Source organism: Tamandua tetradactyla, chromosome 24 (genome assembly GCF_023851605.1).
Source record: "Tamandua tetradactyla isolate mTamTet1 chromosome 24, mTamTet1.pri, whole genome shotgun sequence".
NCBI classification, from domain to species: domain Eukaryota; kingdom Metazoa; phylum Chordata; class Mammalia; order Pilosa; family Myrmecophagidae; genus Tamandua; species Tamandua tetradactyla.
Window position 1 is genome coordinate 10,303,285 of NC_135350.1, and position 22,636 is coordinate 10,325,920.

Sequence of the window (22,636 nt, forward strand, 5' to 3'; positions counted from 1 at the left end):
TTGCTATTCGAATACACCAAAAACTGAAAAGGGATATCTATGTACTGCATAAGAATAACATCCAGAATGACATCTTGACTCTATTTGAAATCTGTCAGCCACTGAAGCTTATTTCATTTCTCTTCCCCCTTTTGATCAAAAAGCCCTTCTTGATCCCATGATGCCAGGACCATGTTCATCCTTGGGAGTCAGGTCCCATGTTACCCAGTGAGATTTAGAGTCTTGGGAGTCATGTCCCATGTAGGGAGGAGGGCAGTGAGTTCACCTGCTGAGTTGGCTTAGAGAGAGACACCACATCTGAGCAACAAAAGAGGTTCTCTGGGGTGACACAAGCCTTGTTTTTCATCTCCTAGAGATAGTACCCAACGTCTTTTTGTTTGGTGCTTGTAGTAGATTGAATCACATACCACCACAAGAGGCATGTTCTTAATCTGTATCACAAATTGTGGCTATTAGCCCATTTGTAAATAGGGACTTTCAAGTTGTTATTATTAGTTAATTATTTTAGTTAAGGTGTGGCCAAATTGAATCAATCTATGTTCCTGGAGGCCTTGAGTTTGGACCCAGGCAGCCAGAGGAAACAGGGATCCGGAAGTCAGAAAGATGCCATGGGAAGAAGCCAGAAGTCAGGAGAAAACTGGAAGAGCAGATACAAGTGGGGAGAAAAATTGCCAAGCGATATGCAGCAAGAATGCAAGCCATAGACCCCAAAGATTGTAGCAAAGATTGCTAGTCTGACAAACTAAGATAATGGTTGATAATTAAGTTTAAAATTTAACAGTTACATTTGAATATGGTTTAAAAAGTTAAAATAATTCTATGAGCATTATTATTTCAAAGCAGCAATCTCCTGTTCTTCCTCTCCCCATTACCAATTTGACCTCAAGAGGAAACTGCTTTCAATTCCTTCTTTTTTCTTTTTTTTTTGACCTCATATTTTTAAATAATATGCTGTACTGCTATTTATTTTTCTTCTCATTTTATTTATTGCCCTCTTATTGAAGATGAGTATTTGATTTCTATCCTTCCCCCCAACATGTGTTCCCTACTCCTTCTTCTTAATTTAAGTATTTCATAAATTTTGATAGATCAAAGTTTAATGTTTACATGATTATGACCATATAACTGCTATTCCCAACTAAGCCATGATTTTTTTTTTTCTCTCTTACATATGTTTTATTTACGCTGGGGCTAGTAATGGCTAATTTTTGGAGGTAAGTTTTCCATGTGCCTATCACTGATTCCCTGCTGTCTCCCTAGCCTATCTCAAACCCCACCCAGCTACATAAGTGTTTGTAGTGGTTTGAAGCTGTATGTTTCTCAGAAAAACGTGTTCTTAAATTTAATCCATTCTTGTGGATGTGAATTCATTGTTAAGTAAGACCTTTTGATGAAGTTACTTCAGTTAAGGTGTGCCCACCTCCATCAGGTTGGGTCTTCATCCATTACTGGAGTCCTTTATAAACAGGATGAATTCCGGAATGAGAGAGAGAAAGCCACAGCAAGCAGGCAGTTGAACCCAGAACGGAAGGAGGAGACCAGGAGATGCTGCCATGTGCCTTGCCATGTGGCAGAGGAGCCAAGAATCACCAGCAACCAGTCTTTGGGAAGATAGCATTGCCTTGATGGTGCCTTGATTTGGATGTTTTCACAGCCTCACAACTATAAAGCTAATAAATTCCCATGTTTAAGGCCAATTCATTTCATGAAACCTGCTTGGTGTGGCCTAAAAAACTAAAACAGTGCTTAATAAATATTTGTGAATGAAGGAATGAAATTCTCTACCAGAATTATAAATCTCTTCTTATATTCCAATACTTAATGTAACTCTCAAATTCACCTTTCTCTTTGAGCTGTCTTAGAGCCCTGCTACAGTTTGGACAACTTTCCCTCTAGGTCTGTGCTGCAGTTATTATCCTGTTATTATACTTTGCTATCATCTTGATGATCTTTTCTCTCAATTATGTTGGATCCCTTGTTTCCAGTATCTTTGTTTTCTTGGTTTATTCCCTGTTTGGACAGAGAATATCCTACAGCATCTTCTTGAGAAAGGGTTCATAGGAAGCAAGTTTTTTTGAGATCTTGCATGTCTGAAAAATGTCTATGGATATTTTCTTTGTTTTTGTTTAAATATTTTATTTCTAACATTAAATACATTTTCTAAGTATTTTTTATAAGAAAAGAAAAATGAACCTGAAATTATAGAACTGTAACCCATACCAAATTTTGAAATCTGTTCTATAACTACTTGTTAAAATGTGCTTTGATTTTTATATGTTGTATTTCACCATTAAAAATGTAAAAAAAAAAAAAAAAAGAAATGAAAAATGTCCATACTGCTATTTCCCACAAAGTTATACACCATAAAGTAAAATACAACCAGTTGAATTTATCCATGTTTCCCAGTAATGTGATTTTTGGATGTTTTTTCTATATACTTTATTTGAATTCATTTATGCAGATTATGGGAAACTGATTTATAATGAGTTGTTTTTCATCTTTAAAATTACCTTCTATATACTGCCCCCTCCTTTCCAGCAAATCCAGTCCTAAAGTGAAAAAGGCCCAACACAGTCTGTAACCTTAATTTCCCAAATATCAATTTCAAATTTCTACCTACATAAACAAAAAGACTCAAATAGCCAAAAGTCACATAGTTAGCTAGAAGGAAGTTGTATGAGATGACGATTATTTAACTTTTATTTGTTTCTTTTCCCCCAAGCTAAGGCATTCTTTATTCTAACATTGAACATATACAACTACAGAGTTTAGATCTTTTTAGGCACATAATTACATGAAAAATAAAAACTTTCAAGCTCTTTCATAATTGAATTGGTGCTCAAATATTTTCAGGGAGGGAAGTCCCAAGAATTTTATGTTCTTTAAGAAACTGGTACATGTGAATGAACTGCAATATGTTCAATTATATCTTGAAGAAACCTAAAGACATTTTTTTTTCTAAAAGTGCAATGCAGATATCTGTAGCCATCACTGTTCATATAGTGAAAGGATGGATTAGTAAAGGTAGATTCAATCTCCTATAAGTGTATAGTTGTAAGCTAAATAAATGTGAAAAACTCAACACAGATGATCATTTTAAAGGAAACAAGAACCAATCAAGACAAATGTAGAACATCTCTTCTGAAAAAGGAGAAAAGTTCCTTTGCTCTAACCACAAAAATAAGAACTATAAATTTGAAAAATACTCATCTTTCTTTCACTTAAAATACAAACAAAAAAATGGTGGAAGGAGGAAGTCAAGATCATTTAGAATTGAAGCAGATCTATGTAAAAATGAAACAGAGTACAATGATTTCACCTCATGAAGAATTATTGAAATGAAATTTCATGTCTTCATGTTTATAATAAACTAAATTAATATAAAAAACATCAATGCACAATTATCAAAAATACAAAGCCTGGATTTTTCCTCTGAGGTTTATGATAGACTACCAAACTTCTGTTTAATGCATTTTATAAGCTTGCTCTGTTTAGCTACACAAGTACCTATACAAACACTACAAAGGTACTGGTGTTTTAAGAAGCATACCTCATCTCAAACTAATTATATGCCTTTCACCTGCAAAATATCCATTTTGTTTCCATTATAAGAAACTTAGAACCTTTCTATGTGGTACAGTTTAGAAAGCTTTGAAAGAGCTATTAATCAACATACTACATAAAAAAGAATCGTGATGTTTAAATGAAATCTTTTTATTACTATGGCATGATGGGTTTAATTTAACAGCTGAAGCATAAATATAATAATTACATTGTACTGTTTAATTCACAGCCATGGGAAAATGATTGATTTTTTTAAATATAGCCAACATGAGACTAGTTATGAGCAGTGAAATACTAGAAAACAGTGAATAAATAAAAAGATTTTTCAGCAGTGGCCATTCATTATTTTGCTTTTAGGAACCTGGAAGAAGTAGTCTTTTTTAAGTTTCAAATGTTCAGATAAATTTAGTCATTTCTTAGCTATCTCAGTATCACCTTGAATTGCTGAAATAAGTGATTCTAAAGTATCAAAGTTCTTTTCTAGTCAAGAGGTAGTCAACAATGGTTTACATTGAGCATTTCCGCATAGAAGTCCTCTGAAGTATGCATGATGTGAGTTTCCATGGGTTCCATACTGTACTCACCTCCATCATATGCACATCTACACTTCCAACATGTTACCAGACAAAGGCTGTGGATTCTTCTGCCTGATGCACTCAGTAACCAATCTCTGAGACACTGGGGTTTCAAAGAGAAAAAGAGTTTATTAGTACACATGTAGCAGGAGGACAGACAGCCTAATGGCCCAATAATCTGTCTCTCTGAGCTTAGAGGATTCTAGCAAGGGGAGATAAGGTCATTTTGGACAGTAAATTGAAAGCAGACAAGAAAATAGTGTTAATAGTAAATTCAGGTTGGTATGATGGTGGCTCAGTGGTAGAATTATCACCTCCCATGAGCATGCCTGCCTATGTTAAAAAAAAAATAGTAAGTTCAAAGCAGAAAAGAAAACATTGTTAAGGTTAACATAAGTTGAAAGGAGCTCTCTATCCTTCGATGGCAGAGCCTAGCAGAGCTAAAAAGACAACCTTGTTAGCATAGTTTCACATAAGAGGACAGAGCTATCTATCTTTCAGTGGCAGAGCTCAGTGGGTATGATATACAAATCTAAGGGACTGAAGCTAGTCAGTTACTGTTTTCCTTAGCCTTGAGACCTATAGGAAAATAACCGGATAAAGGGCATTCCAGTTCTCACAGCCACACAGGCACCAGACGAAAGATAAGGCCTTTTACAATCCTTCCAGATGTCCAAACAGCTTAATTACAGTTCAGGGCTCCCAGGGGCTCTCCCTCGTCCATTACAAAATTTCAAAAAGCAAAAGGAACATTTATATAATGATTCGATAATTAAAATCATTCTTTAAATCCTGATTTCTCAGTTACAAACACTGGCCCAACCACAATAAATGCCAGTGGATATATCATCTGGAAGATTATTGACCACTTTTTCAGGAAAGTTAGCAGTGGGGATGCCCAACTGATTGGGCCCATATCTCTGGGCCATGGCAGAGGTGTGGGGTCTGGTCCAGTCTGTGCGTCAGGCAGGGTCACCGTCTAGGCAGGGCCAGACCCTCTGGGGCTAACTGGAGGGCATGGAAGGGAGCTTGGCCGGTGTGCCAGGTGCACAGCAGGCCCGGTGGCTCACACAGCTGATCCAACAGATGCTACCAGGTGACTGGGAGGTTGTGTCTCAACCACTCCTCCCCTCCTGGAGCTGCAGGGCCAGCAGTGTGGGAAAGACCCCAGATTTTTTTCTTAATGGCAGAAACTTCCAAGGGCAAAAAGAATAGGAGAAATGAAGTTGCAACAAAATTTGGGGAGCTAGAAGGGAAATTTTGAGTGGTAAGTGGTTTAGCAGAGTAAAAAATCCCAAGACAGCTTTAGAAGACGCTCGAGTACTATACCATACTATATATGCTTTTTTGTTGTTGTTGCCACTAATTTTTCTTTGTAGTTTAATGTTTTTAAAATGTCAACTAATTAAACTTTCGTGTAAAAATCATCCTTTTTTTTAAGACCATGGACAAGTTAGTTATCATGTATAAGTTTCACTTTCCTGCTGTGTAAAATTGTAGTAATAATTACATGTACCTTTGGTGATAAAGACTGATACTTGTCCCCAGATCTGTTTTCCCTTCTTATTAACAGAACTCCCAAACTTTAGCTGAGTACATAGCTGCAGAGAGCAAAGATCACCTTTTCCAGTCACCTTCAGTTTTTTTGAGGAGCTGTTTTATATATGTACAACCTGGTATTTAGAGATAAGAATGAAGCTGATTACCTGGTCAGGATTAAGGTAATTCAGAATACAGGGGTAAGGAAGACATTACCTATGTTTTAGAATTTCACCTACTCTTTGAGACCAAAGGAAGAAAGTTTTATAATGTCCAGAACCTAGCTTTTCTGTAGCACATAATCTAACTCAATCTCTCTGGATAGATCATTTGAACAATCCAAGCACAGGGGCCTAAAATAAGAATGGGAGCCTTCATCCTGTATAGCTTAATGTAATTCCTGGATACATCCTAGAGTATATTAAGCAGATAATAAAAACTAATGGCAAAGTCCTTTGAGGGATGGGAGAAAAAATACGGAACTATTAAACTTTATCACTGGGGAAACCCTGGTTACTACCCCAAATATTAGGGACACCCACATCAAAATCCAAGCCCTTGATCTTGAGGCTTGCTCTTGCGATGATTGTGCATGTAGTGGAGAAGTCTAGTATACCTATAGGTATACCTAAGAATCATCTCCAGAGAACACAGATATGGCCTTTCTTTCTCTAAATCTACTCTGCAAGTGAACCCATTGCCCTCCTGCCTACATGTACGACATTAAGTCCAAGGATAAAACTCTCCCTGGCAGCATGGGAGATGACCCCCAAGGATGAGCCTGTCCCTGGCATCAGAGGATCAACAGTGCCTTCCTGACCAAAAGGAGGAAAAGAAGTATACAAACAAGCTGTCAGTGGCTGAGAGAGTTCAAATAGAGTAGAGAGGCTACACTGAAGGTCAGTCTTATGCAAGCTTCAGTTAGACATTGCTACCTATCATGACTTGGCCAAACCCCAACCAAAACCATTCCAGCCAATCCTAAAGAACACCTAAGGCAATATATAAGATTCTATAAAGGTTCCATGCACCAGGTTAACTTTCCAGAAACTTGTAAGCTCCAGATGGGTCCCTGGGCCAGATAAGTCCTGAAACCTAGAGAGCCCAGCCTCTCCAGAACATCAGCTAGTTCCATTTCCCTGCCCCATATTATTGGCAGCCCCTTCCAACATGAAAAAGTTAGAATGACCATAGCCCAAATACCCCTTGTGCTGGTTTGAAAGGATTTATGTACCCTAGAAAAGCCATATTTTAAGTCGAATCAATCTTGTTGAAACAATGGTTTCTTTTAATCCCTATTCAATAATGTACATTGGAAACTTGATTAGTTTATCTCCATGGAGATGTGACTCACCCAGTTGTGGGTATGAACTTTTGAGTAGAGGGAGCTATGACTCCACCCATTCTGGGTGGGTTATTATTACTTTACTGGAATCCTTTAAAAGAGCAGCATTTTGTAGAAAGCTTCAAAATGGCAGGAAAGCAACAGAGCAGAGTCATAAAAATGATGAGGGCAGCAGAGACATGCGAACTACAGAGTCTACCAGCCAGCAACCTTTGGAGATGAAGGAGAATCCTCCTTGTGGGAGCTTCATGGAGCAAGAGGCCTGGAAAGGAACCTAGAAGACATTTCCATGTTTGTCAGGTACCTTTCCAGTTGAGAGAGAAACCCTGAACTTCATTGGTCTTTCTTGAGTGAAAGTAACCTCTTGTTGGTGCCTTAATTTGGAAACTTTAATAGACTTGCTTTAATTGGGACTTTTTCTTAACCTTAGAACTGTAAATTAGCAACCAATTAAGTTCATCTTTTTAAAAGCCATCCCACTACTGATATATTGCATCCCAGCAGCTAGCAAACTAGAACTCTCCTAAAGAGTGGGATAGAAAGATCAAAGGTGATGGTGGAGTTATACAGAGCAGGTAGGGTTTAACAAGAGAATATGCTTGCTAAATCATTAAATTGACATTTATTTTACTTGCCAGTATGTTAGAGTAGCTAGAAGTAAAACCCTAAAATTGTGGAATTGTAACCCATGCCAAATTCTGAAATCTGTTCTACAACTAACTGTGGTGCTGTGCTTGGAAATTTATAGCTTTTTTGTATATATGTCATTGTTCACAATAAAAGAAGGAAAAAATTCAATTGTGATGATAAAAAATATTTAAAACCTCTAACCTCCTATATTTTGGAGCAGCTAAGAAGGAAAAATATGAGAGGATCGTATGGTAGCCCACAGCAAACTCTGGGATCTGTCCTGTAACTACTTGTTGAAGAGTGCTTTGAAAACCATTGCTTTTTTCTTTCTTTGCTATGTATATATGTTATATTATACAATAAAAGAAGTTAAAAAAATAGAAAAGACAAACGAATTATAAATACCTGAAATGGAGTAAAGGGTATCACTACAGATCTTATAGACATTAAGAGAAAAATAAGTGAATATTGTGAACAATTTTGTTCCAATAAATTTGATAACTTAAATGAAGTGAACAGATTCCTAAAAACACACAAACAGCCAAAGTTCAATTAAATAACCCCAATAATTCTATATCTATTAAATGAATTGAAGTTGTAGTTAAAAACCTTCTTACAAAGAAAACTCCAGGCTCAGATGACTTCATTGGTGAATTCTCTCAACATTAAGTAGGATAGAATACCAATTCTTAAACTTTTTTTTTTGGAAAATAGAAGAAAAGGGAATCCTTCCCAACTCATTTTTTGAGACTAGCATTCATTTTAAGAAAAGACAATTTAAGACCAATATACCTCATAAACATAGATGCAAACATTCTCAGCAAAATATTAATTAATCAAACACAGTACTATGTAAAAATGATAATACCCCATAACCAAGCTAGATTATCTAGGAATCCAAGCTTTGTTTATCATTCAATAGTCAATCAGTTTAATTTCCTGGATCAACAGACTAAAAAGGAAAGTCCATTTAATCCTTTTGATAGATGCAGAAAAATCATTTGACAAAATTTAACATCCACACATGATAAAGATTCTCAGCAAACTAGGAATAGAAGGGAACTTTATCAACCTGATAAAGGGAGTCTATGAAATACAGCAATTGTCATACTTAATAATGAATGACTGGATACTTTCTACATAAGATCAAGAACCAGGTAAGGATATTTGCTGTCACCACTTCTATAAAATGGGAAGTCCTAGCCAGCACGATAAGACAAGAACAAGAAATAATAGGTATGCAGATCAGCAATAGACACTCCATGTTTTTGTTCAAAGATGACATGATCATCTAAACAGAAAACCCCAATGAATCTACAAAATATCTACTATTGCTAGATTGTGGAATTATAGGATATAAGGCCAATATATAAAAATCAGTTGTATTTGTATATACAACAAACAAATGGAAATTGATATAAAAATATTCTTTACTAATAGTATCAGAAAAGATAAATAACTAGTGATAAGTCTGACAAAATGGATATAAAACCTGTACAATGAAAACTATAAAACATTGCTGAGAAAAATTGAAGAATTAAATATGTGGAGAGATGTACTTTGCTTTTGGATTGGAAGACCTATTGTTGCGATAGTGTCCTTTCCAAAACTGATCTACAGACCCAATACTAATCCAATCAAATTCACCGCAAGATTTTAGTAGAAATGGAAAAGTTGATTCTAAAGTTTTTATGGAAATACGAGGGATCTAGAATAGCCAAAGCACTCTTGAAAAAGAACAACAAAGTTCTAGCACTCATCTATTTACTATAAAAGATTTGCTATAAAAGTACAGTATCTATGACAGTATTTAGTGGCATAATGATAGATGATGGAACAGAATAGATGTTCCAGAAACATAGAAATACATTTGGACCAATGAAAAATGTAAATCAATGGATCATTTTTTCAACAAATATTGCTGGAACAATTGTACAGCTACATGTCAAAGTTAAAAAAAAAAGAATATTGACCATTAACTTACAACATGTGCACCCTGAACCATAGGCTTAAATGCAAGTCTATTCTGCAACCATGAAAGGAAAACATCTTTGCGACTCTGGGTTAGGGCAAGATTTCTTAAATAGGACACAGAAGTTTGTACCACAAAATAAAAAGATTGATATATTCACTTTATAAAAATTAAGGACTTCTGCTCTTCAAAAGAAAAGATTAAGAAAATGAAAAGTCTCAGGATGGAAGAAAATATTTGAAAAATGCATGTTAGATAAAGGACTTGTATACAAAACATAAAGAACACTTACTTATGACTCAAAAATACAAAGAAAAATAACTTATTTCACCAATCTTTAAAAAATGGGCGAAAATTCAAGCACACTTCATCAAAGAAGATATATGGTGGTAAAAGTGTACACAGAAAGATTATCAGCTTGATTAATCATTAGAGAAATGGAAGTTAATTTCACAGTGCTATCTACTACGATAGCTGAAATTAAAATGACTTTACTAGTAAGAGCTGATAGAGGTGCAGGGCAGCAGGAACTCCCACACGTTGCCCATGGTACTGTAAAACGATACAGTCACTTTGGAAAAAATCGGTAGTTTCTTGTAAAGTTAAGCATATATTAACCACATGATCTGGTAACCCACTTATAGGTTTTCACTCAAGAGAAATGAAAACATATGTTTCACACAGACATGTGCACAAATTTTTAGAGTCGTTTTCTTCATAACAAGTAGAAACTATAAATACCCCAAATGTCCATCAGCTGATAAACAAATTATGATATCCAGAGAAATGGGATACAATTCAGCTAAGGGACACTTCAAAACTTTGATGTAGTTATGATTGAGGCTACCGTCTGATATTGAAGACATCGGGGACAAATCCCATAGTAGTTAGATGTATAAAGGGATGCATGATCTTCATGCAGAAAGTAAAGAATTCCCATGTACTCACCTCCCCACAGTTTTCCTTATTATTAACATTTTGCATTAGTGTGGTACATTTGTTACAATTGATGAGCCAATATTATTATGATTATTAAAGCCCACAGTTTACTTTTAGGTAATTTTCTGCATTGTACTGGTCTAAGTTTTTTTTTTTAATTCCATTGTGGTAACATATATACAACATAAAATTTCTCATTTTGAAGTTAAAATTCAGTGAAGCCTGAGGCATATCAGTTACAATTGTTTATAATGATTGCATAGCATAATATCCCATTTAGTTGTTAATTCATAATTTATTTCCCCATTGTTGAACATTTACTTTGAATTTTTCCCTGTCATAACAAGCCTGTCATAGATACTAATAGTCTTTAAGTACCAGGACAGATGCATAGAACTGAGTTAATTCTCTTGAGTTAATGACTCACTAACAGCACTGATTTATACAAGGCTCCCTTTTGTGTTTTTCTTTATTATTTTTCTCCTATCATCTTCTTTCCCCAAATTCATACCCCCTCTGTATAAACACAGAGTTCTGTATATGAGTTTTAAACACTGAGTTTAAAATTTGCCTCCCAAAACAACCTTCTGATACTTGAGAGATATACATATCCGTGAAAAAAATATACAGCAGTCTTCATGTATGTTTAAAATTGTTTCTATAATTAGTATAATGCTGTGTCCCATTCATCCAGTGCTCGCCTTTCATGATCTGGCCTACAGTACACCAATAAGTTTGACAATTAAAAACTTTTAAAAACCCAACAAAACAAAGCAAAATAAAACATAACTCCAATAAGTAGCCAAGAATTGTTATATTGGAAACATACCTACATTTTTGTTATTTTGTTTATGTTATAACCCCTGGAAGATATTTGTTTTACTTTTTTCTTGGAATAAAAGTCATTTTGAAAAATTCATTTCTTCATATTTTAGTGAGAAGTGGCTGAAGTACAAGTTTGCCTTTTTTTTTCAAGTGAGAGCCTGAGTTCAGTTTTGAGGATCACCTAGATGAGCATAGCAGATACCCAGCAACATTCCCATTGTGTATTTAGCAGGAGTGCCACCTACAGGCATAATGCAAAATAGCACATTTATTGGGCCTTTTTTCTTTTTGAATGGATTGAATTATCACTTTTTAAAAATAATCTTGCTCCTTCCTTCTTCCACCGATTTTGTAGATTTTCCTGCTTTTCTTTTGTTCTTAGCTTTCTTAATGCCCAAATTCTTTCACCTGTTCTTCTGAATAATACCACTCTCTTCACCTCCCTCATTCAATCTATCTTTACTACACCAAAAGACACAAGTGACCACATATCTAAAAGACAGCGATTGGATTTCGGTATTTAATTTTAGATTATTTAGTATATATATATAGTTTTAGGTCTTGTCACATGTATAACCTGATTTATCTTAGATTTTGGATTCCAAAGATTGGGAATGTGCTTATTTTAATGATTTTTTTTTAAAAGACTCTTCCACAAATTATGTTTTAGGTTTTAGATTCAGCTGCAAGGAATATCAGCTTAGAGTGAGTTAAACATAAAACCATAAAAGTTCTTTTTATCATTTCTCTTAATCTCTGTTTTTTTTCCTGAGGTTAGATTGCCATCATTAACTCCTCCTCAAGGTTTCTTTGTCCTTGAGACAATTCTTCTTTTTGAACAATACAATTCAGTGGTGTTGCCATCACAATGCTGTGCTACCATGAACACTATCCATAACCACTTTTTTTAAAACTTTTTTTATTATATAGTATAATATATATATATATATACAAAGCAAAGAAATAAAAAGGCAATAATTTTCAAAGTACCATAATCACTTTTAATGAATGGAATATAGTAGAAGTAATTATAATTTCTAAGACTAGGTCATGAAAGATTGTGCTGGTTTGAAAGGATGCATGTTCCCTAGAAAAGTCATATTTTAAATCCCATTTCGTAAAGGTAGAATAATCCCTATTCAATATTGTATGTTTGAATCTGTAATTAGATCATCTCCCTGGAGATGTAACCGAATCAACAGTGGTTGTTAAGCTGGATTGGGGGAAATGTGTCTCCATCCACATGGAGACACCACCCTTCCCTTCTCTGCGTGGGACATGACTCCCAAGGGTGTGGACCTTCCTGGCAACGTGGGACAGAGATCCTGGAATGAGCTGAGACTCAGCATCAAGGGACTGAGAAAAACCCTAGAATGAACTGAGAATTAACATCAAGGGATTGAGAGAACCTTCTCGACCAAAAGGGGGAAGAGTAAAATGAGACAAAGTGTCAATGGCTGAGAGATTCCAAACGGAGTCGAGAGGTTATCCTGGAGGTTATTCTTACGCATTAAGTAGATATCGCCTTGTCGTTCAAGATGTAGTGGAGAGGCTGGAGGGAATTGCCTGAAAATGTAGAGCTGTGTTCCAGTAGCCATGTTTCTTGATGATGATTGAACAATGATATAACTTTCACAATGAGACTCTGTGAATGTGAAAACCTTATGTCTGATGCTCCTTTTAGCTACTATATCAACAGAAGAGTAGAACATATGGAATAAAAATAAATAATAGGGGGAACAAATGTTAAAATAAATTCAGTTTGAAATAGTGGTAAATGAAAGTGAGGGGTAAGGGGTATGGTATGTATAGTCTTTTTTTTTTCTCTATTATGATTTTATTTCTTTTTCTGTTGTCCTTTTATTTCTTTTTCTAAATCGATGCAAATGTACTAAATATGCAACTATGTGATGATATTAAGAATTACTGATTGTATATGTAGAATGGAATGATATCTAAATGTTTTGTTTGTTAATTTTTTTAATTATTAAAAAAGTTTTTAAAAAATAGCTAGAGACAATGAAAGGAGTGTAAAAAACAATAGAGACAATACAGAACAAATAGAACAGATCACTACTCCCACAGAGAAAACAAAGGAAATGAAGCATTCTCCTGGAGGTGAAACAACTGCATGAAAATGCAATTTTAAAAATTATATTAAGGTGGTGCAATGGCGGCTCAGTGGCAGAATTATTGCCTGCCATACTGGAGACCCAGGTTCAATTCCTGGAGCCTGCCCATGCCAAAAACAAACAAAAAATTATATTGTACCACATATCCAGGGCAGGAATCTGATAAAGAAAAACTGAAAAAACCTGATCATTTAACAATGGACTACTCTAAACATCTATAATTTTTAAAAAAGAGCCAATAAAAAATAAGACCCCAGGCATTAGAGAGAAATTGACCCTCAGAATAAACTCATCAAGATAATCAGATGCCTAGACATCATAAAAAAAAATTCCATGCTAAGAAATTAAAATATATGGCTCAGTCAAGGGAAAAATTAAAACTTCAGAGGAGACACGGGATTTGGAACAATGAATCAAAGATGTTCAAATAAATCTCCTAAGTAAATGCAAGGAGATGAAGGAAAATATGGCAAAAGAGACAAACGATATTAAGAGGACAGTAGGTGATCATAAAGAAGATGTTGAAAGTTTAAAAAGAAATGTAAAAGAAATTTTGAGTATGAGAGGCAGAATAGAAGACATTTAAAATATATTAGAGGCATGCACAGAATATTTGAACAGGCAGAAGAAAGAAAAACAAACTGGAAAGCAGGACTATCAAAATCTTACAAGCATTGATTCCCAGCCCATACACTTCTGAAACAAAGAAACCAACAAAAACCAACAAACAAAATTCAACAAATTGTTCTGCAATAATGGGATACTCACATTGAAAAACAATGAAATGTGACCCCACTATACAGCATACAAAAAAAAATCTTACAAGAGAAGAAAAGATAGAGAAAATAATTTTTAAAAATTTAGCAATATCTCAAGGATTTAAGTGGCAGCAGAAGCACAAAAGTTTAATTGTCATGGGTCTCCTAGAAGGAGAAATGAAGGGAAAGGGGCACAAAGAATATTTGAGGCAATAATGGCTGAAGATTTCCCAACCTTTATGAAAGACATAAATACACATGTCCAAAAATTCCAACATCCTTCAAACAAAATAAATCCTAACAGACCTACTCTGAGACACATACTAATCAGCATGTGAAATGCAAAGATAGAGAATTCAGGAAGCAGCAAGAGAAAAATGATTCATCACATACAATGGATCCACAATAAGACTAATGCTGATTTCTCACCAGAAACCATGGAGGCAAGAAGGAAGTGGCATGACATATTTAAAGTACTGAAAGAGAAAACTGCCAGTCAAAATTCCTTGTCCAGAAAAAATTATCCTTCAAAATGAAGGAGAGCTTAAAATATTCACAGATAGAAGCTGGCAAAGTTTGTCAGCAAGAGATCTGCCTTACAAGAAATTCTTGCAGATACTTGCAGGGAGTCCTGCAGGTTGAAATAAAAGTTGGGAAATAGTGCCTTGGATTAGGTTGAACAAATTATTACTATCAGTAAGAGTATGTAAAAAGGATAAAATGAGTGGCACAAAAAAGATATGACATATAAAAACTAAAAGATAAAATGGCTGAAGCAAGCACTCCCTTTACAGTAATAAAATTGAATGTTAATGAATTAAACTCCCCAATCAAAAGACACAGATTGGCAGACTGGATTAAAAAGCATGATCCAACTATCTGCTCTTCACAAGATACATGCCTTAGACCAAGACATGAATAGGTTGAGAGTGAAAAGCTGGAAAAAGATATTCCACCCAAACAGTAACCAAAAAAAAGAATTGTGGTACCCAAACTAGTATCAGACAAAATGGACTTTAAATGCAAAAAAAGACAAAGAAGAACACTATATACGAATAAAAGGGGGCAATCTACCAAGAAGAAGTAACAAACATAAATATTTATGCCCCTAACCAGGGTGCCCTAAAATACACTGGGAAAACACTGGTGAAATTAAAGGAAGAAATAGATGCCTCTATAATAATAGTTGAAGTTTTCAATATATCACTTTCATTAATAGACAGAACATCTAGACAGAAAATCAATAAAGAAACAGAGAACATAAATAATATGATAAATGAACTAGACCTAACAGACATATGCAGAACATTGCACCCCAAAACGGCAGGATATACATTCTTCTCAAGTGTTTATGGATCATTCTCCAGGATAAGCCACATTGTGGTTACAAAACAAGTCTCGGTAAATTTAAAAGATTGAAATTACACAAAGCACTTTCTCTGACCATAATGGAATGAAGATGGATTTCAATAATAGGCAGAGAACTGGAAAATCCACAAATATATGGAATTTAATAAAAATATCCAGTCAGTGGGTCAAAGAGGAATTATAAGGGAAATCAGTAAATATCTCGAGACAAATGAAAGTGAGGCCACAACATACAAAAACTTGGGATGCAGTGATGGTAGTGCTGAGAGGCAAGTTTATAGGCCAAAATGCCCACATTAAAGAGAAGAGCTAAAATCAAAGAACTGGAAAAAGCTAGAAAAACAAAAAACCCAGCAAACTAATCCCAAAGCAAGCAGAAGGAAAGAACAAACAAAGATTAGAGCACATAAATACATGAAATTGAGAACTGAAAATACAGAGAATTAACAAAACTAAAAGTTGGTTCTTCAGAAGATCAATAAAATTGAAAAACCTTAGCTAGACTGACAAAGGGAAATAGAGAATATGCAAATAAATAAAATCAGAAATGAGAGGAGGGACATTATTGCTAACCCCATAAAAATAAAAACAATCATAAGAGGATACTATGAACAACTGTATGCCAACAAATTAGACAACTTAGATGAAATGGACAAATTCCTAGAAATACACAAATAACCTACACTGATTCCAGAAGAAATGTAAGATTTCAATAAACTAATACAAGTAAAGAGATTGAACCAGACATCAAAAGCCTCCCAGCAAAGAAAAAAAAAAAAAAAAAAAGCCCAGGTCCAGATGACTTCACTGATGAATTCTACCAAACATTCCAAGAAGAATTAATACCTATTCTGTTCACACTCTTCCAATCAATTGAACAGGAGGGAACACTACCTAACTCATTCAGGCCAATGCCGCCTGAATACCAAAGCCAGATAAAGATAATACTAGCAAAGAAAATTACAGAGTAATTTCAATTATGAATATAAATGCAAAACTCCTCAGCCAAATACTTGCAAATAGAATCCAATAGCTTATTAAAATAATTACATTCCATGATCAAGTGGGTTTTATCCCAGGTATGTAAGGGTGATTCAACACAAGAAAATAAATTACCGTAATATGACACATTAACAAATAGAAGGGGGAAATCCACATGATCATCTCATTTGATGCAGAAAAGGCATTTGACCAAATCTAGCATTCTTTCTTGATGAAAACATTTTGAAAAATATGAATAGAAGAAAACTTCTTCATCATAATAAAGGGCATATATGAATAACCCACAGCTTAAATCATACTCAATGGTCAAAGACTGAAAGCATGCCACTAAGATCTGGAACAAGAGAAGGATGCTCACTGTCACCACTATTATTTAACTTTGTGATGGAAGTTCTAGCGAGAGCAATTACGCAGCAAAAGAAATAGCAGGTATCCACATTGGAAAGGAAGATGAAAAGCTCTCACTGTTTGCATATGACATGATCCTATATATATATGTAAAGTCCTAAAAAATCAACCATGAATATCTTAAACCAGCAAACAAGATTAGCAAAGTGGTGGGATACAAGATCAATATGTGAAAATCAGTAGTTTCTATATACTAGTAAGAGCCAGTTCAGGAGGAAATCAAGAAAAAAGTTGCATTTATAGTAGCAACTGAAAGATTCAAATATCTAGGAATAACTTTTTTACAGATGTTATATTTATAAATCTTGGAAGTGATATGTCATCTCTTTGACCATATTCTATTGATTAGAGGGCAGTCACTAATTCTAGTTCATACCCAAGTGAAGGAGATTTCACAAGGATGGGTATATCAGGAGGCAGAGACCCTTGGAAGTCACTTAGAAGTTATCTACCACACACAAAAAAATGAGGTACTTAATCTGACTCTAAATATAATGGGCAGCCATTGAAGGGTTTTAAACCAGAGGGTGACAGTATCTGATTAACAGTTAATCTGACTCTAAATATAATGGGCAGCCATTGAAGGGTTTTAAACCAGAGGGTGACAGTATCTGATTAACATCTAATTTCCAGGCCATCATGTTGTAGATGGGGAAATGAAGCCAAGAAGGGAAGTTACTTTCCCAAGATCACATCACCAGACACCAGCTCTGCTTTGAGTTGAACTCCCTGCTGCTTCCCATTCCTTCTTTTAATATCTTCTATCTCTAAGTTCATGTATTAGGTAATGGTGTCACCATCCCACAAGTTTTAGAGACTCTTGCATATACATGTGCTTAAGTCCCTAGGAAGTGCATGCTAGAATGATCATCGTGGTTCATGTGGGGAGATTGGGGAGGCCCAAGAGACACAATGACTTTTCCAGGGTCACAGAACTGGTAGAAGAGCCTGGTGTGAGCCCAGCTCTATCTACCCACATTGGGGTCTTTGCATTTCCCTGGCCTTCCCACAGCCTGCACAAAGGACTAAGTTGGTGTAAATGTAGAGTTAAATACATTACTTGAGAGAGGAGGGTAAAGAATCAGCAGCCCCAAATTAGGGACTTTAGGTTAGGTTTTACCCAAGGAGAGGGAGACCCCAGGTAAAGAGACCCCAGGAAGTGACCTAACTTGGAACCTTTGTAACCAAGCACCCATATTCTAGAGACAGCCCCCTACCCAGCTCACTTGAGCAGAGATGTTCAAGAGAACAAAATGTCTTCTTGTTTGCCTATTTCCCAAGACATTCAGCTAAGGAAAACCAAAAGTGAGAGCCTTTTTCAATCCTTCAGGCGCTGGCTAAAACTTCACCCCAGAAGATTCTGGCCATTTAGCAGGAGACACCCAAAGGTAACAGGATGGCACAGGGCAGGGGAATAAAAAGCATGGGAATCTTGTGATCCTGTCTGTGTTGCTTCACATAAATTCCCATTCCCAGTATGTGTGGGTTTGGATGAGTGTGAGGGGTTGACAGGCTCTGGGCAGGAGCAGGTTTTTGAGTGGATGGTCTCCTGCTTGGGTCTATAGCATTGACACTCAGATCATGGCTGGCTGGCCAAAAAAGGGACTGCTGGGACAGTGATGATCTGCCCAAATGTTAATACACAGCCATGTTCTTCTTTCCTCACAGGGTGGAGGTCTGTGCAGACAGGGTTCTGTCATAATCTGGGGATGAGAACATCACATGGGGTCATCCACTTTTGGCAATGGCCAGGCAGGGTACTGATGTTTCTTGGCCTGGCTGCTGGGGACTGTCTTTGCAGAGCTCTACTGAGGAGGCTGGTGAAGACCTGGATGACAGAATCACATACACCACCTTGCCATGTGTCATGGTCAGGTTAATATGTCAACTTGGTCAGGTGGTGGTGTCCGTTTGTCTGGTTGGGCAAGTGCTGGCCTGTCTGTTGCTATGAGGAGATTTCATAGAATTAAATCATAATCACATTGGCTGCATCCACAGCTGAATGCATTTGTAATCAGCCAAGGGGAGTGTCTTCTGCAATGAGTGATGCTTAATCTAATTACTGGAAGGCTTTTAAGGAGGATTCAGAAGAGATTCTCTTTCTGCTTTGGTCAGTGAGCCTCTCCTGTGGAGTTTGTCCAGACCCTTCATCAGAGTTGTCAGCTTCACAGCCTGCCCTGTGGATTTTGGACTTGTATTAGTTAGGGTTCTCTAGAGAAACAGAATCAACAGGGAACACTCGCAAATATAAAATTTATGAAAGTGCCTTACATGACCATGGGAATGCAGAGTCCAAAATCCACAAAAGACAGGCATCAAGACAGACTCTGTTTGTCCCCATATCCATGAGATATTTGTGGAGCACAGTGCAATGAACAGAGCAGACAGAGCCCCTCCTTGCTCCCATAGAGTTGGCATTCCTGGGGGAAAGGGGCCAAGAAAGACAGAGGAAAATCTGTCAGACAGAGTTAGTAAGTCTAGTGATTGGGAGATCACTATCAAGCTTACTATCAAGGACTCTTTGCTAGTTCTCAGTGCAGTCATCAAAAACTGCTATTTCCAGGACACCCAGAGTGTGGTGCGGGGACTGGTATGGAGCTGCTCTTCTGAAGGTTAGGCTTGAACAGAGGGGTTCAAGCCCTGCAGGAGTGCTGTGGGAAGGCAGATCAGAGGGAAAGGTCATGCCTCTAACTTTTTCCCCTGACTATCCCCAGGGCCATCTCTTCCAGTCTGTACGAATTCTCAGAGGATTTCCTTCAGCTTCCAGACTTTCCCTGCCTCAATGTGCTAGTGGCCTATAGAGATGGCTCAACCAGCCTGGCTCAGAGCTGGAGCAGGTTGCCCAGCTTCTCCTTACCCAGCACGAGCAGGTCAAGTCCATTCAGAGAGGACCAAAGGATGAGCAAGACTGGCGGTTGGTGTCTTGAGCAGGTGATGGGAGAGATTTGGGAGGGTGTGAGGGGGCAGGACAAAGGGAAGAGCCTCCAGAGGCTGATGTTGGACCAGGAGCAAAGAAAGAGCAACCTGAGACCACTCATCTGGTGGGCTGCAGTCTGGGAGGATTCCTAGGTAGAGTGTCTGGACTTGGTCTTCTGAAAGGCAGCAGTATATTTTGTGTCTTTGAAAAGGCAATGGAGTGGCAGTCATGTAGGTGAACTTTTCTTCTCTTCCAGCACCAGCTCCAGAGCCAGGCCAACAACCAGCCCATGAACTAGAGTTCCCTGGCACCAGATCTAGCTGCCAGACTGGAGGCAGATCAAGGTTTAAAGACAGCACTGGAGTCAGCTCTACCACTTGTTTCCTACAGTGGTCAAGACCTAGAATGAGGGAGTCTCATCTTCTCCCAATCCAAGCTCTCTTCTGAGAGAGGAGAGAGAGGCCTTTTCTGTGATTGAGGGAGGGGGTGCCCAGTTGATTCTAATCTCAGGCCCCTGAAAATACCAACAATCACTGCTTCCTGGTCTTTAGAACAGAAGAGACAGGGCTTAATGGAAGGTAGTATTTGGGGGAAGCTGGGAGGGTGATTGAATTTTTGTATCAAAGGGAAAAAGTATTAAACAATTGATTAGTGTCAATATTTTTGTTGTAAACAGCATGTTCTTGAACTGAGTATCACATTAAATTCTTGTTTGTATTATAGCCTGGGTGTTGCAATTTTGTTCTTTAATTTCTGTGTTAATTTAAATGAGATACAGACACCCATCCCTCATTGAAATTAAAAAATCTTGAGAGTCATCAGCTTATATTACATGAGATCATTTCAAAGGGCCAGCTACCCCTCTCAGGCTTACCGAAGGAAAATCACAAGTCTTCATATTGCGAAGCAGGTGTGTATTTCACTATCAAAACTGGGTGAGAAGTGAGACAGCTCATTACAACTCCAAGGATTAGGGTTGAAGGGCCTTTCAGAGGGCATAGCAACAAACTCTAAAATGCAGGTGTCTTTAAAAATTACACTTAGAAGGACTATTTCCTGACACAGGGCCCTGGGAGAGCTGAAGAAGCTCTCTAGAGCTTTGTAAGAAGTGTGAATATTTTCTGCTTCTTGTGCTGAGGATTCTTTTTACCACAGATTAGGAACTTGCAGTTTTTCAAGGTGAACTCTGGAATTCCAACAGCATACATCAAGCATCCAGCAATTGCCCAAGTTGTCCTGGAGACAAAGTTGTACACTGTCCAAGTTGTCCCAGAGACAGACTTCACATCAGTGTGGAGACATTGATGCCACGGGAGGACAATCTGACTTCAGGGTGGACAAAGTACCACAGTCTATAGAGGTCTACAGGGAGGCCTTTTGCAATGTGGTTAGAAGCTCATTCTCTGCCTCTTCCCCTCCCCTCCCAGTGCCTCCTATGGAAGGCCTGCAGTGGGCAGAAGCCAACATTCTAGCTGCACAGGTGGCACAGCCTAGCAGGAGGCCTCCTCTGGACTATGAATAGCCCTGTGCCCCATGCCCTGGTTCCCCAGCGGTCATGCCCAGAACTGCCCAGACCTTCTGATGCAGGAACATGGCGCTAACAGCCTCCTGAAGCCCAGTGCAGATCCCTCAGGCCAGAAGTGACCCGCAAGTCCTCAGAAGGGTGGGAAGTGTGGGAGAGATGGTGCATGGCTGACCAAGACAAAGCTAACTTATGAATTAATTTAGCCAAAGATGTAGAGGACACAGAAAACTACAAAATGCTGCTCAAAGAAATCAAAGAAGACCTAAATACATGGAAAGTCATTCCATGTTTATGGATTGAAAGACTAAATATTGTTATGATATCAGTTATACCCAAATTGATTTACATATTCATTGCAATCCCAATCAAAGTTCCAACAGCATATTTTTCAGAAATGGAAAAGCCAGTTATCAAATTTATTTGGAAGGTTAAGGGGCCCCAAATAGCCAAAGACATCCTGAAGTAAAAGAAAAGAAATAAAATTAGTACTCACACTTTCTGATTTTAAAGCTTTTTTACAAAGCTACAGTGGTCAAAACAGTATAGTACTGGCATAAAGACAGATATATTGACCAATGGAATTAATTTGAAAGTTTAGAAATAGACCCTCACATCTATGGCCAATTAATTTTTGACAAGGCTGCCAAGTTTACCCAATTGGGTAAGAATATTCTCTTCAACAAGTGGTATTGGGAGAACTGGATATTCACATCCAAAGGAATGAAAGAGAACCCTTATCTCACACCATATATAAAAATAACTCAAAATGGATCAAAGACCTAAATATAAGAACCAGTACTATAAAGCTCCTAGAATATCATGTAGGGAAGCTTCTTCAAGATCTTGTGTTAGACGATGGCTTCTTAGACTTTACACCCAAACCACAAGCAGTGAAGGAAAGAATAGATACATGATCTTAGGCATGCAGCTCATGATGAAATTTGGAGTGAAGTTTTATTGAGATATAATCCACATGCCATATGAAAACTTTTAAGCCTCAAAGGACTTTGTCATGAAAATGAAAAGACAACCTACTCAATGGTAGAAAATATCTAGAAATCACATATCCAATAAAGGTTTAATATCCAGAATATATCAAGAAATCCTATAACAGCAATTAAAAAAAACAATTCTTTA

The 22,636-nt window shown here is 37.0% G+C and overlaps 1 long non-coding RNA gene across 5 annotated transcripts in view; it reads left to right on the forward strand.

Moving 5' to 3' along the window:
- The window catches only part of LOC143668031 (uncharacterized), a 42,051-nt gene extending 21,355 nt beyond the window's left edge, over positions 1 to 20,696 (forward strand). The window contains exons 3-6 of one of the 5 annotated variants that reach the window (XR_013168252.1): positions 18,388 to 18,445; positions 18,726 to 18,873; positions 19,772 to 19,988; positions 20,231 to 20,696. This is a non-coding gene — a long non-coding RNA (uncharacterized LOC143668031). The remainder of the gene's footprint in view (positions 1 to 18,387; positions 18,446 to 18,725; positions 18,874 to 19,771; positions 19,989 to 20,230) is intronic. The other 4 variants (XR_013168249.1, XR_013168250.1, XR_013168253.1 and 1 more) reach the window with 4 other exon arrangements.
- Positions 20,697 to 22,636: the final 1,940 nt, after the last annotated feature.